The sequence below is a fragment of the Cuculus canorus genome, chromosome 2, assembly GCF_017976375.1.
Source record: "Cuculus canorus isolate bCucCan1 chromosome 2, bCucCan1.pri, whole genome shotgun sequence".
Classification (NCBI taxonomy): domain Eukaryota; kingdom Metazoa; phylum Chordata; class Aves; order Cuculiformes; family Cuculidae; genus Cuculus; species Cuculus canorus.
In genome coordinates, this window is record NC_071402.1 from 52,650,530 (window position 1) to 52,667,118 (window position 16,589).

At 39.6% G+C, this 16,589-nt stretch overlaps 1 protein-coding gene across 5 annotated transcripts in view; it reads right to left on the reverse strand.

The window, feature by feature from the left end:
• The window catches only part of DLGAP1 (DLG associated protein 1), a 415,565-nt gene that overhangs the window by 301,187 nt on the left and 97,789 nt on the right, over positions 1–16,589 (reverse strand). Inside the window, exon 3 of one of the 5 annotated variants that reach the window (XM_054059668.1) lies at positions 10,134–10,294. The exons of 3 other annotated variants lie outside the window; for them this stretch is intronic. The gene's annotated coding sequence lies outside the window, so the exon portion shown is untranslated. Of the gene's footprint in view, positions 1–10,112; positions 10,295–16,589 lie in introns of all 5 variants that reach the window. One more of the 5 variants, XM_054059667.1, reaches the window with a different exon arrangement.

A 16,589-nucleotide genomic window follows, 5' to 3' on the forward strand; every position in this document is an offset into this window, starting at 1 on the left:
TCCAGCACCACCGACAGACTTCCGTGGGAGCAAGAGCAGGAGCACAAGCACCTTCCACTGCTACTACTTAATGCAAAGGAGTATAAAATAGGGATGCAGCATGGAGTGCAGTACCTGACTGATGCCCTTAGCACCTGACCAGGCTGTATCACGCAGTTATCCCTGTCACACCAAGACCCTACCCAGGCCATCATCAATGAAGTGACTGCATCTTCTGCACACATGAGCTGCCCCATGCACACAGCTGCAATTGTGGTCCCAACAATCTCAGGGTTTAGCAAGCGTGGACATAAGACACTAAGCTGAGTCCAGTCTATGGGCACATCAAAACACATGCACTTGTGTTCGTACACTTGCGTCCCTGGGAGGAGGGCAGCCACTACTAGGCTAATCCCTGCCATTCATTCCTGGTGCCCTGATGGCCAGAGACTGCTTGCAAAGGGAACAAGCTGCAAGTGGGATAAGCTGGTTCAGCAGTGATGATGTATTTCTTGGCATCTTACCTGTACACATAAGGTCTGGTCTGATGGGTCATAGCAGGGTTGTATGGCTCCTGTACCAATGCATGAATGGATAAGCTGCCTCCATCAAAATAGCTCATGCAGCTCACCCTTGCTGTGAAGGCTTCTGGGAAAAGAGGGATACTACTACAGGAAGAATAAACAGTCCTCAACTGAGTCCAAACAGTGCAAACTCTACATGTGCAGCTGACTGACACGTGGCAATAAAGAAACTATCTGAGTCAAGTAAGTCACATTGGTAAGTAGAAATCCTTGCTTGGGAGATTTTTTTGTCAGCTAGACAGCTGCCCAATAGGTGTGGGCTCAAAGCAGGTGAACCGCTGAGCAATTTTAGCTCTCAAGAATATCCATGAAAACTGCCTCTAGAGGGTAAATAACATTTTGCAAATGGGTTCAAAGCAACTGAGTGATTTAAAATAAAGCTACAAAAATAGTACTTTTGTATTCTTCTTTCAAAGAAATGCCATCAGAGACTGGATTACACTGAATCTCAGCTGTTTGGAAAACCGGTAGCCTTTTATCTTGTCCTCCAGAACTTAGAATTACTACACACAGAACAAGTTTCCAGAACCACAATTCTGAAAAGATCCTTCTAAATATTGTTATAGCCTTTCATATCCATTTTATATCTGCTGGAGCTTGCTGAGAGCCTGAAGCAGAAGCTGAGACACAGATAAGTGTAAATCATCCCTACTGTTTAAAGACAGTATCCAAGTTAAACTCAAACCATAATAATTTAGAAATTGATTTTGTTATCTACTTCACTGATCAAAGCTTACAAAGAAATGGGGCATTGTATCATTAAGGTCCTTATCAGCTGCTAGAGTTATTAGGAGAAAGATTTGCTGTTATGACAAACCCTGACAAAAAAAACAAATAATCAAAACTTATCTTAAAATGAGAAACTACAGAAATATCCATAAGGAAGCTAGGGCAAAAGTAATAGCCAGAAATGTTTCAGAAAAAAAAAGCCCAAAACCACGAACTCCGAGACCCCAAATGTTCATATAATCCTAACTAAGGAGATGCCTCCTATGCTATACAGCCCTATTAGAAATCTAATTTAATCTCCTCATGTCACATGAACAAAACCATGACAGTTGACAGCAATCTCCAGAGCACTTCTGGTCTAAGCATCCAGCTCAAAGCAAGTCCAGTGAACTTATGCATATCTCCAAGGAAGGAGATCCTACAGCCTCTCAGGACATCTACTAAAGTGATTTTACCCCGGTATTTTCTCTCCACCACAAATTATTTACTCAGAATTTCCTGTTTCATATTGTCTGTGGCTTATAGTCCTTTCACTATACACCTCTGAGAACAGTCTGGCCATGCTTTCTCTGCATGTCTCAGGTACCTGAAGAAGCAATAAGACCTCTCATCAGCAATCTCTTTTTAACACTGAACAAACCTAGTTCTCTCAGCCTCACCTTATACAATCTCAGACGTACTTCAGTCCCATGACCACTTTGGCAGCTCTCTGCTGGACTCAACCCAGCATGTCAATGTCTTTCTTTCACTGGAGAAGCCCAAACTACTCATGATTCTCGTGGTATGGTCTCACTAGTGCCAAGTGGAAGGGAAGGACCTGCTGACATCACCTGGGACATGACTGTCTGTCAGTGCTGCAACAGCACACTGCAGACACACGTACAATGTGTTGTCCGTGAACACCTTCCAGCAGCTACAAAGCTGCTTTCTAGCCAACTGGCCTCCCAGTCTGTGCTGCTGCATGGGATTATTCTAGTCCAGACAGGATTTCGCATTTGCTTCTGCAAGAAAACAGGATGCAGCATTTGCCGTCTCTGAGTGCAGCCTGGGTTATTTCAGACTTCTCCAGACCATTCAGCTTTGCAGGAATGTTATTATACATTGCCATCTACTCTTTTACAGCATAGGGGATTAAAATGGCCAGAGGCAACTAGGAACTTTCACTGCAATTACTAACACAAAATTAGGAAGAAAGGGTCCAAGTTCCAAATATAAAATAAAGTTATAAAATTAAATTATATTAAGAAAAAATATACATTATTGCTAAAATAGTGCACTGTGTTTTATTTATGGTTCAAATCTTAAAAAAGGCAGCCTATGTAATACCTAGCAACACTACTTTCCAGGAAGAATATATTGAATTTTAAAAGTGTTCAGGAAGAAAACATTTAAATTCATTTTCATGAGGAAAAAAGCAACGGACATCAAGAGTGGATTAAGAGCACTTTTAGTCTCATATTTCCTACTTTTCTCCTTTCTCATTTCTAATCTCGAATCAACATCAGATCACAGTTCACTTCTGAAGCAGAAAAAATGGGAGAATCCATCTCAGAACTCATAACATTCCTCCCATTGTGGCTGAGGTTTATCATTTGCAAAACTGTGAAGAAAATGCACAGTTTCACAAACATATCTAAACATGTCATTATCCCACAGCATTCACAACACTCAATTATCTGGTGATCAAGGAAAGAGGAAAAAGAAATAATGATCTGCTGTTGTACCATCATCTTTCATGGTGAAGAATCAGCCTTTCTCTATGCTTGAACTACCTAGAATAAAACCATTTATGGAACATCAGGAATTACCAACAAAATGAGGTGAGATAATATTACAGTGAAATACTAGAAACAGTGATAGTCCAATATTCAGAAGGTATTTAGGGAAATTTAACTAACCACAGGAGGAGATGGTGTGCTTCCCTTTATCCTCCACATATCTCATTAGCCATTTCAAATGCTGTGGTATAGCAGTGGTGTCTCTGCTCCTCATCATCTGCAGAGTCAGCATACACCACAGAAACACTGTATTTCCAGATACTCCTGATCACAGAATCATAGAATCACTAGGTTGGGAAGGACCTACTGGATCATTGAGTCCAACCATTCCTATCAGTTCCTAAACCATGCCCCTCAGCACCTCGTCCACTCGTTTCTTAAACGCCTCCAGGGAAGGTGACTCAACCACCACCCTGGGCAGCCTCTGCCAGTGCCCAATGACCCTTTCCGTGAAAAATTTTTTCCTGATATCCAGCCTGAACCTCCCCTGGTGGAGCTTCAGGCCATTCCCTCTTGTCCTGTTCCCTGTCACTTGGGAGAAGAGGCCAGCTCCCTCCTCTCCACAACCTCCTTTCAGGTAGTTGTAGAGAGCAATAATGTCTCCCCTCAGCCTCCCCTTCTCCAGGCTAAACAACGCCAGCTCTCTCAGCTGCTCCTCATAAGACTTGTTCTCCAGCCCCCTCACCAGCTTCATTGCTCTTCTCTGGACACGCTCCAGAGCCTCAACATCCTTCTTGTGGTGAGGGGCCCAGAACTGAACACAGTATTCGAGCTGCGGTCTCACCAGTGCTGAGTACAGAGGGAGAATCACCTCCCTGGACCTGCTGGTCAGACCGTTTCTGATACAAGCCAAGATGCCATTGGCCTTCTTGGCCACCTGGGCACACTGCTGGCTCATGTTCAGTCGGCTGTCAACCAACACCCCCAGGTCCTTCTCTCTAGGCAGCTTTCTAGCCAGAGCTCTCCCAGTCTGTAGCACTGCATAGGGTTGTTGTGCCCCAAGTGCAGGACACAGCATTTGGCCTTGTTAAACCTCATGCCACTGGCCTCAGCCCAGCAGTCCAGCCTGTTCAGATCCCTTTGCAGAGCCTCCCTACCCTCCAGCAGATCCACGCTTCCAGCCAGCTTAGTGTCATCTGCAAACTTGTTGAGGGTGCACTCAATGCCTTCATCCAGGTCATTGATAAAGACATTGAACAGAGCTGGACCCAGTACTGAGCCCTGAGGAACCCCACTTGTAACTGGCCTCCAGCTGGAGTTAACTCGATTGACCACCACTCTCTGGGCCCGGCCACCCAACCAGTTTTCCACCCAGGAGTGTGCGCCTGTCCAGGCCAGAGGCTGACAGTTTCTGAAGCAGAATGCTGTGAGAAACTGCGTCAAAGGCTTTACCGAAGTCCAAGAAGACTGCATCCACAGCCTTTCCCCCATCCAGTAGTTGAGTCAGTTTTTCATAGAAGGCGATCAGGTTAGTTTGGCAAGATCTGCCTTTTGTAAACCCGTGTTGACTGGGTCTGATCACCCGGTTCTCTTGCATGCGCTTCATGATAGCACGCAAGATCACCTGTTCCATGACTTTCCCCGGCACTGAGGTCAGACTGACAGGCCTGTAGTTCCCTGGATCCTCCCTGCAACCCTTCTTGTAGATGGGCACAACATCAGGCAGCCTCCAGTCTAGTGGAACTTCCCCAGTCAGCCAAGACTGCTGGAAGATGACGGAAAGAGGTTTCGAAAGGACATCTGCCTGCTCCTTCAATACTCTTGGGTGGATCCCATCCAGCCCCATAGACTTGTGGGTGTCTAGCTGGGCAAGCAAGTCTCTAACTGCCTCCTCTTGGATCATGGGAGCCTCATTCTGCTCCTGTAACTCCTGGGTTTGTACACAGAGGGAACAACTTTCCTTGCTATTAAAGACTGAGGCGAAGAAGGCATTAAGTACCTCAGCCTTGTCTTCATCCCCTGTCACTGTTGTTCCTTCTGCATCCAACAGGGACTGAATATACTCCCTAGTCCTCCTTTTATTGTTAATGTAGTTATAGAAAGATTTTTTATTATATTTCACAGACATAGCCAGTTTAATTTCTAGTTGGGCCTTAGCACTCCTGATTTTTTCCCTGCACGATCTCACTCCTTGCCTGTAGTCCACCCAAGATGCCTGTCTCTTCTTCCAAAGCTCATAGACATTCCTCTTCTTTTGATATCTCTCAAGATCTCCCTATTCAACCAAGCTGGTTTTTATCCCCGCGGCTCCTTTTCTGGAACATGGGGATGGCTTCCTCCTGAGCTGCTAGGATTTCATTTTTGAAGAGTGCCCAGCCCTCGTGGGCTCCCTTGCCCTTAAGGATTGTCTCTCATGGGACTTTGCCAACCCGCCTTCTTAACAGCCTTCTGATAAAATGCTACCTCCCTGCTCCTCCTTGCAAGGAAACTGTGTCGACAGAATAACAATTTACTTCGCTATTTCTCTCTTCCCTTTTCCTTCTTTTTCCTTCCACCCTCCAATCTCGATATTTTGGGGCTGCCACTCGGGATTATTGCTCTTTTTCCCTGCTAAAATAAAAACAAACAACAGTTATACTTCAGATTCTGGGTTAAAGCATGAGATCTGTCTCCAACATTCAACAGTCACATTTTCTTGCCTGAGGTGCAATGCTATCTCTTATGACACAGACTAAAGCAAGCCTTGCAACTTAAGGCAAATTCTGCTTCTGGATTCACATGAGCAGTTTTCTGACCTTTCTGGTAACTACCTATCTGCAGCCCTGAACTGTGCCCTGAAAACGCAGCACTGGCTGACATTTGCCTAGTCTTGAAGAATGAAAAATTCGCCTTTCCAAAGTGAACTATTTAGGATACACACAGCTAAATTAAAATATTTGTAACCTAAAGCACTCCTTCTGTTTGATACACCTTCATTTCAGAGCATCTTTTATTACAGTTTGCTTTTTCCTAAACACCTTGAAGCTTACTACTTGCAGATGGCACATTTGTAGGAATTTAGCATCTACAAAATAATATGCAACAGAATAGTGTCCATTTCAGACCTCTAAATGAAGGTCTGAAGGAGAGAAAACACAATGCTTTTCCAGGAGGCAATGACAAAGATTCCCCCTACACTGATCACAGAATGTCACACATGGAGTCCTAGTTCAAATCAGTCTCAAGGTTTTTTTAATCTGTGCAATATCAGATACTCCCCAAATTAACGCAAAATATCACCAAGTGTTATTCAAATGTTCATTTCCCTTCTTTTTTTTCTGCATCAAAATAGTTTCAGCTATAAGAGTAGGTTTTCAGTACCTGAAAAGAATTCCATTTCTTGGTAAAATTCAATATTGTAAATAACTGAGAGGAAACGAAAGAGACTAAGTGTTTAAATGAAAATCATTGCTTTCCCACTCTAGATAAAAGGCCAGTGTATAGCTCAGTTTTCTTGCTTTTCCATATGAAGGTTTTAAATGGATAAATTCAGCTGAATTCTGAGTTGTCCAAGACACAAACTGGGTGTGTTTGCTTCCCTTCCACAAGGCAGACCAACATTGTTCAAGAAATTAAATGGGTTAATACCTGACAAAAATACTTTTTTATTTTCAGTGTATTAGGCAAAATGAAACTAACATACACTAGATTTTCAGCAGTGTGAGTCTCAAGGGAATTGAAGCATCAAGAGAATTACGGGAAGAAGAACTGCTTGAGAAGAAGCCAGAAAGGACAAACTTACTGACAACACAAAAGGAGAGCAACAGAAAAGTTAAAAGCTTCCATGAAGTACACAAATGGCCCCTCACCTTTCTGAAAAGGATTCAGCTAATAAATCACCAGACTTAGCAACTCAGAAAAGACAACCTCTTTCAAGAAAGAGTAGTCCAAATAATATACATAAGGATTATCCAGTCACAGCAGGATTTCTTCATGGTCCAGACATGAGGACTGATATAACTTAACAAGAAAGCAAGTGGCTAAACACAAAAAAAGTCTTAGACTGCCAACTGTTAACCTGAAAAATATCTATTGTGTTACTGGAAATGCTTTTTAAACTACCATTATCATCTGTTGTAAATGAATAGCAGGATATGACCTATACTCTTCGACTGAGTTCTCCTGGGAAATAAATGCTGTTACATGTAACGAGCTATTAGTAAGCACTCAGTAATCGTATTGATTAGGAAGGAATTCTCACTATTTTAATGACTTTGAGCATCAGATTTAATGCAGTCACCCTTAGGAATATATGTAATTCCTTTTCACAGGTGTTCAACAGACATTCCAAGAACTATCATATCCCTTTAGAAGTAACACAACCCTTCCCAAGGCATATACATAATTTTAGCAACCAGTCTGACATAAAACTTCATATAAATGAATGTTTGCAGATTTTGACATGCTCTAAAACTTTTTTCTTGCTCAACTTATTTATTCTTGGCACATGTGTACTGATCACTTATGTTTTGATACTGTCTTCTCTCCCTTGATGGCAGTTACATTACAGTGAAGTCTGCAGCTATATTACATCGAAGAATTCAGCCCAACTACCTAGCTAAGTTCCTGGTACAGTATTTCAGCTTGGTGTAAGTGTAAACCTTAGCTCTGTGTTCTCCAGCTGTGCTTTCAAAGGGTTAGTCAAATAAGCGACACCGGTTTTGTCATATTTCAAGTTCATGAAAAGCTTGTATCTTCATTTGAACTAACACAAGAACCTTCATTCCTAAGTTTACAAGACTAGTATTCACATTTGGATATTCTCAACATGTGTTAAGCTTATCAAAAACTATTCCTTTCAAAGTAACCACTGCTATCAGAAAATTAAGTTGATATTTATAACCAGGACTGAAGGTGTTCCTGTATCAGGCAGCAGGGCAGTTATCTGTAACCCAAGCCACAAGTCCACATAGCACATACAGCTCGGTGCTCCTGTACGTGCAACGGCTGAAGTCTCTGTAGGCAGCATGGCTGTCTTGTTAGGACTCATCAGCTCAGCCAGTGTCCCTAATCCTACTCCAGCAAGTTTCATCAGTTAGTCTCTGCTTTTTCTCCTACTTTCTTAGAACGAATCAAAAGAGGGAACTGATTCAGCTTCAGATAGTAAGGTATCTTTTCAGTAGAGAACAGCAAGACAAAAATATCTGAGTTACTGTCTACTTGTTCCTCAAGCAGTCTTCTATAACATGCAAGTGAGATGACAACATTGCTATGAGCAAAAAAGCAATGTATATATCCATCACTGCTACACTGCAATAACATGCCCATATTTAGTGATAAGAAATAAATCAAAAGCAAACAAGGAGCTTACTGAAATTAATATATTATTAGAACTCTTCAAAATAATTTCAGTGAGGTTATAAAATCAAGGTATTAAAGGTATGGAACACCACATTTTTGTTTCTGTAAGCTCACTATGCCCTCTGTTGATCATTATAATACTCTTAACGACTACATGATGATACATGTTTTCCCAGTGATCCTGTCTTATCCAGAACAGTTTGTGGCTGCCTAGTCAATGAAGCATAACTGCACAGGTAAAGAGTCTCACGTCTACAGAACCATTCCTTTATTTTGTGCTAACCTTGGAAAAACACAGCATGAACAGGGCAGGAGATTAAAGAAAGAAAAGGACTGTTTAATGCTTAAAACTGCCAAATACGCCCCCTCAAAAACCTGCATTCCTTCTAACTACACTATTTCTATGTGATATCAAATTAGACTAAGTAAAACCAACAATTTTTTTTTTTTTTTTATAGCTGGTCATTATATTAGTGTTTCTCATCTCAACAATGTCCTGAACAAGACTTTTGATATAATTCATCAAAATGCTAAGAACTGAGGACACCATAAAAGCAATGGCAGCATCGCTTTGATTATGCAATGCTAAATATTTTGAAGCATAATGCACATACAGATAGTTTACACACGTACTTCAGTATTGCCACAGATCTTCAAATATAACTGGAATATAATTCTTATCCCTCAGATCAACAGGCTTACAATACTATAGCCACTTACTTCCATCAAAATGGCTATACATTATACAACATAGTTTTTTTCCTAAAGGTACTTTGGAAGGGAAAGAGGAATTTGAATAGCTTTCCAAAATGTACTCCTGCAGCTGTGGAGTTTCCCTGAGAAAGTAAAGGAGACAAGAATTTTACTCCCTGATACTACACCATTGGGCACACAATTTTCTCCTGAGTGCGTTGGAAAATAACGAAGCACATCATATTCTAAAAGTACTTACAGAATTTTGATTGTGACCTAATTGTTTCTGCCAGTTTTCTAACAGTATCTGCACCAACCTCTGGTTTCGTTTCTTTCACATTCAGTTAGTGTGGTCTTCTCTCTTCAGGCTTAAAAAGTATTACAAATGCAAGAGTCTTTATACATCTTCCCATCAGAAACTCTGCTGGTTACAGTTCAGACACAAACTGCTGTAGAAGAATCTACTAATACAATTTTTAAAAGCTTTCTGAAAATCTCCACTGCTTTTCTGAAATATTTATCCAGTGGAAGGGTAGCTCAGACCATTATTACTAACATGCTGACATTTGAAGTTTTGTGAAAATGTTTCAGAAGTAAGATGCACACAAAGAAACTCTGTATGCTACTGAAAATGTATTTCTTTGCTGTCATGCAGTGCTAACTCTCCCTTTTGGATCTGTCTGTGTTGCAAAACATCTCTCTACTCATGTCTTACACATGTCTTACCTTTTGCTGGAAGTTTCTGCACTTAGTGGCTTAGTGTTTTGCTTAATCTTTCACAGTTTCGATTTGTGAATTTCACATCTACACTATATGGTGTATTTGCCTTAACTGCTTTTTCGTGAACTCCTCTCCAGGTCTGTCTTCTGCCTAATGTTGTCAGCTTGCAGACATTTATTTGCAGTTACCTGAATGCTCAACTTCGCTACAGTATCTGCTAAGTCTGAACTACTCTGTGCTGATGATAAAATCATGTAACTTTTGCCAATGCCTGCTCTTATTTTCCTATTAAACAGTCAGATGTCAATTACTACCCTTTCACTACATAGTTAATTCACAAAATACTTACACAAAATCTTCCATCACTTACAGAAAATCTTCCATTTTCCCTATAGTTCTGGTCCTTGAAGATACATTTTTCTTTATTTCCCCATGAACGTGTTTTAAAGTGTTTTTCTCACTTTGCTGAGCAGGCATTTTTCATACTGTAGTTCATGTAGTTCTCTTTTCTCCATTTAGTCTTTTGCATGACTGCAAAACCAGAAACACTACCATCACTCCAAAGAAACAACATACAAGATGATGCTCCAAAGCAACAACATACAAGATGATGGAATCACTTTCTCGACCTCAAAAGCCTTGCACACTGCTACTGCACATGCACAGATAAAAAGTTTGTTGATGCACTATGAGTTTTAGAAAACACTTACTGTTCCTCCAAAATATTCCTCAGGCAACAGTTTATTGAACTAGATCCGCTCAAAAGATTGAAGGGAAAATAACACACACATCAACTACATTCCCAGAGTACAATTATTGTGTATATATTCAAAATGACTGAAATGAGGCAGCAGAGATCTGGACATGCGAAACGTATCTGATAAAATGCAGAAGATTAAAATATCCTCTTTCAGTGAATTTAAGTATTTTAAATCAAATGTTTTGTAGGATTTGGAATATATGCCATACCGGTATGGAGGCCAAGCCACAGTTCTTCATTCTGCATCTACTACCACAATTAAATGTTATTATCAAGAAAATTTCTGATTAAATCTTCAACCATATGCTTCTGAGAACTATCTTCTAGTTTTAAAAGGCGCCCAGTCACATTTTACATCTAAATACAAATTTGCACACAGACAATGACTGCACGTTACCAGTGCAGTTTGTACAGCCATATGCAGTCTCCAAAAGATCAGAAGTATTTGCACAATCTCCTCCTAGTACCGAAAGGTTTGAGGACAAACTGACCCTAATTCCAATTAAATAATGCTAAACAAAATAATCTTAATTTGGAAACCTGAAGAGCTTACAAATCATAGCTATATCCCTCATAGTGAAAGCTAATGCATTATTTCATACTCTACAGTTGATAGCTTAGTTTTAAGAAGTGTATAACAGTGCCTTCTGTAAAACCATCTCTGCATTGGGTTGGCAGTTTGATCAATATGTATTCCAAACTACATTATGTCACTTTGACCTAGAGAGAGAGATACCAGCCCTTTGGACACAGAATTGGAGCACACTGCTTTCCTAATGCTGTGATTAAAGCTGCGAGCTACACCCTGCCTAGCTTTCCTAATCTCTGGGCTTTCTAATTTATAGCAGAGATGGATAGGCTATCAGTGGGGAATTATAAGGATTACTAGCTGTTTATCTCTCCTTTACAGAGACACTTTGCTGCTTATGGAATTACCATAAACCCTCCAGCTACAGTGCTACTTCTATACTTATCCAGAAGTCCAGCTACCTATTGGGCAGAAAATGTTTTGGTAGCCAAAATATTAGAAAATGTTGGAGTTGATGGATGTATTTTTTTCTGTAAATGATTTGAACATACTGTCAAGACCTGTTATGTTACTTCAGCGGTAATTTGTCTGCAGGTTATCTTGCATTCCCTTGAAATCCAGTGCTGTGATCTTGTCTACACTAATTAGAGTTCAGCATTAAGGCTTGGAGGTTGCCCTCAAGCATCACCACAGGTGAAACCATTAAACATGTATACCAAGCCATTTCTGCACTTGCAGCAAGTTATGTAACCATTTCAAAAGCTTTCATTTTTATGGCCACCAGGAATGTTACTGACTTTCCTGCTTTCTGAAAATGAAGGGGTTCCTCAATGCTTCTACAGAATTTCCTTATGCTATGGAGCACAAGTTTTGTTCTGGGATGAAACTAAATCGAAGAGTTTGAAGGGAAACAGGACTGTTATTTGTTTCAGTTTCCTGAAGAAAGAAGAACTAAATAGATCTTATAACATTTATTATTCTACTGACTTTTAAAAATCTGAATATGTAGAGAACAACTTTGCTCCTTTCAAAAGAAGCTCGGGAATGAGAACCATCAGTAAGATAAATTTTAGCCCATGTACAGCATATTTGTAATAACTACAAGTGTCCTCCAACACCACCTTTTAACTATGGACTGCACTGATAGCCAGCATTTTTATAGTATCTCTGTAACCACAATTTAATCAAGTGACCATTTGAGCACTAACATTCAGCTAATTTGCACATATTTCATCCTGCTTAGATACAAATTTTAGCCTACTTGACATAAGCATGTTCTTACTTAACTCCTCATCATTTGCCATTGAGCTAAAACCTTGCCTTAGCCAGCCTGCAAAACAGGAGACATCAAGAAGAGCTAATTTAAAAGTTTTGAACTCTATTTTTATGCATCAGAATAGGTGCATGCATATTTATAACTGTAATAAAAAGATGTACAACACAAAGATTATTTCTCACTCAAAGTCACAACATACTGTCTTTGTCATCGTACAGTCATTGGTATTTGTCTGTTCTTTATAGTCAAAGACTGTAACAAAAGAAAATGGTTTAAAACATAACTGTTGGTTAAAATAACGAACTCTTCTATTCTCTACATTATATTCATTCACTTGTTTCTTATACCTACACACATCTTTTGAAATACTTGATTTTTTTAAGACTTAAAAAAAACTCATCTAAAACCAAACAACTTCATGCCTGAATTCCTTTCAGAACATTATAAAATGTCTCAGCAGACAAAATACGCAGGCGTAGTCAGCTAGGATCTTCCTTCAAGGAATTATGTCTTGTAATAAGAAACAAAAATATAATTACCAAAGGGAAGAACCCCTACCTAGGAACCAGATAGTCTGCCAGCCCAGTCTCAGCTCACATTTGTGCAACCCTATCATGCCAACTTCCATGATTTTATCTCATCATCTAACCTCTGGTCAGCTCCTCAGTGAGTATAAACCAGCAGAGATTCATTCCTACTTTCTTGGGTTTTTTAGTACTTCTTCAGTTATCTTCTGCAGCATAAGACCTCAATTGCCTTCTAGGACCATCTAGGCTTGTCTTATGTAATTAATTCCCTACTGTCCCAGTGGCTTTGTAACTGAAGATACTTTGATCTTTCCTCTTCTCTCAAGTTTATTCTCTGAGGGAAGGAAATTATTTTGTCTGAATAAAGTCATTTGGCCAAAAAGAAATATACCTACATGAAAGTTAACTACATACAGAGAGAGGAGATCATACTAATTACCTAGTTCAGTCTCACACCCTGTGGAGGCCTGCTAACAAGTCATACTATGAGAGAGACTATCCTTTCTTTCATTGAGCCATGTTAAGTCTATGCCTTAGTGTGCTGTCATATCCTATTAGCAGGGCGAAGTCACCTTATTTTCTTCTGCACTGCGTTCGTTTGCTTTTCTGGCAGCGCATACTAAAAAAATATCAGGTTGTATGGATTTATCAAGGCAGATTTGGCTAGATACAGAAAGGCAGAATTGGGAACCTTTCCAACAGGTTGTTGAAATCTACTAGCACACTTACATAAGATGTGAGACTTTTACTCCATTTACTTTCATTTTTAAATGGATCACCTAAATAAGTATGTGTCAATGCATGAAACATGGATAAGTCACATCTGCTTGTGCAGTTTAAAGGGATGTAGCACACTGCCAGCCTATAACAGTGGTACTACTTCTAAATAAGACTTTAAAACCTACTGCAAATAAGATGGTCTGTGATGTTTTTAAAAAGGTAAATTATTTCCATGACTCCTTAGTAAGTGCTAGAAATTAGTTATTCTGCTGCCTTAGAGAATTAAAGAATATTAGGAAATACTTGATTTTTACACTTTTGTATTTAATAATTTGCATTGTTAATACAGTTGGTCTAAATAAAAGTGGATTATGTCAAGTTCATACTCTTCATTCAAACATAAGTTTTCTGTTTTGCAATTAAGAACCACTATTCCATCTTCACTTCTATTCCATCTTCACTTCAATCAACTAGTCATTGCAAAGTAATGTTCCTTGTATTTTCAAAACCCTATAACAGCAAACTAAATATCCTTGAAAAAGAAAAACAAAGAACTACGTGTGACTGGGTAACAAAGTACAGACATTGTCCTGGCAAGAATACAAGCATCTGTGATTCTCTAATACACTTACGAGCTCCCTTCCATTATGAAAAATGACTGCCATTACTAATTTTTTTCTCATTAAATGCACAAGATTGGAAATGAGGTACTGTCAATATGAAAGGAATTCAAGGAGACACCTTCCTATTATCCTGCTAGCCTATGTCACAGCACTGTCCATTTTATTTATTACTTCACTGAGCTGGGCTTCCCAAAACAAGCAAGCTGATAGAATTACCACGAAGCACTTGCCAAAATAATGATGACTATTATTACACAGTAGTGCTTCTCACAAAACAGAGACATAAAACAGATTTCCTTTGACATGAGCTGCAAAAAAAAAAAAAATCCTTTCTTGGCTCAGATGCTAGCCATAGCTTGAAAAAACATCACTTGGCTCTGGAATACAGTTAGTGCACTGATCCTTCCCCGCTGATGCCACCACATAGCTATCCTTACCTTTGGATTACCAATAGATGTTGGCAGCAATGATGTCCTTCGAGAAATATCTGCACTTCACTAAAACACACTCAGCCACATGTTATTCATGACTGACTGACTTTAACTATTTTTCCTTCCCTCCTCCAACACCTACAGTCACTTTTCCTCCCCGTACCTCCTCCCCTAACTCCTCAAGTTTATAGAGAAAAATAGGCAAAGTTTTATACCTAAAAGGAAAGATCCACTGATGTACTGGTACAGAGTATCACAGACTTATGATATGAAGGAGGGAGTTAACATTTCCTCTTCTCCCTAGTATCCAGTAATAGACCACACAGGAATGGTTCAAAGCTGTGCCAGCGCAGATTTACACTGGACATTAGGAAGCATTTCTTTATCAAGAGTGTGGTCAAACACTGAAACAGGCTTTCTAGAGAGGTAGCCAATGCTCCAAGCCTGTCAGTGTTTAAGAAGCACTTGGACAATGCCCTTAACAACATGCTTCAACTTTTGGTCAGCCCTGAGCTGGTCAGGCAGTTGGACTAGATGATCATTGTAGGTTCCTTCAACTGAAATAGTCTATTCTATTCTGACCTTAAAGATGAAACAGAAAAATATAAACCGAAAAGACAATTCTGTCGAGCACAGTGTGACATGGCGATTAAGGAAGAAAGTATCGTAAAAAATAAGCCATTGCTTGCTGGAAGATATTCAGGACAGCAAGGTTAAATGAGATAGAAACTGTAATCAAAATCACAACCATCAAGCTAGAAAGACCGGCAAAGAAAATGAAGACTGGAGTGCTCTTCTGGGGTGAGAATAACGCACGCTAAATACAGCAGCAGTGAGAAGACTAAAAGCTATCTAATGCAGATTATATAACGCTGTATAGTCCATCATAAAAGACAGCTTAAAGTTTGAAGCATTAGTGTTCAAGGAATGCACTCAGCTGAAGCAGAAGAGCAAGCTCTTTGTTCCTCACAGGAACTGTTGCTCTGTGGAATCTGCAGTGGTACTAGCTTTGGAAACTAATATGAGTGAGAGACTCGGCATAAAATGGAAAAGGCACCTGCATGAATAAGTCTAGAAAGCTCTTACTTTATTTGAACTCTCAGCTATGCTTGATATCACTTACCAAGACAATAATGGTGGAAAAGTTAAACACATGATCTCGAAATGCTGTGCAGCTTTAGCCTCATGTTAAATAAAAATCTGTGTGCGATAACAAAGCTGGTATCTCCATAGTAGAATTTTGTCTCAGAACTGGTTTTATCAATGAAAAAATAATCAATTAATTAGATTCAGAATAAGAAATGACCAGATGTTCACTTTCGATACTTCCAATGAAGTATGAATAGCACCTCACTACTGATGACACTCACGTTAACTTCACATTCAACACTTATAAATCATTGACAGTGAAGTCAGCTTTGGTCCATTAAGGCCAGAGAATTAATAAAATAAGAGAAATCATTGTCAAAGTTACTTCCTTTTCTTTTTGAAACCCTGCTCAAATTTAATTATTTTACATATATAAGTTAAGGTAACAAAAGGCACCCTGTATTTTTATTCCATCTTCCCATGAGACCTGATTAAAAGCAAAAGTATTAAAAGTATGCAAATGAAACATTGCAGGAAAATATGCACGTACCATGGGAGCATCCTGTGGGGTTCTGTGACATTTGTGTCTCAGACTAAACTTAGAAGATAAATAGAAATTGTTAATACTCGGGAGACATCCATTCATGAAGTTACAGTGGCCCAGGTTGTTCCGGTTCACTAACAGAGAAAGTATTGTACAGCTCCTCCTCTTGCATAGCAGCCTACAGACAATGGCTTCTTGCGACCACTGAAGCTGCTCTATGCCATTCTATCAGCAAAACCTCTCTTGAATTAATTTATCCAATAATTAGGAATTACTCCGGCCAGAGGGAAAAAGTTCCGAACATAAAACAAGGACAATGAAATGGCC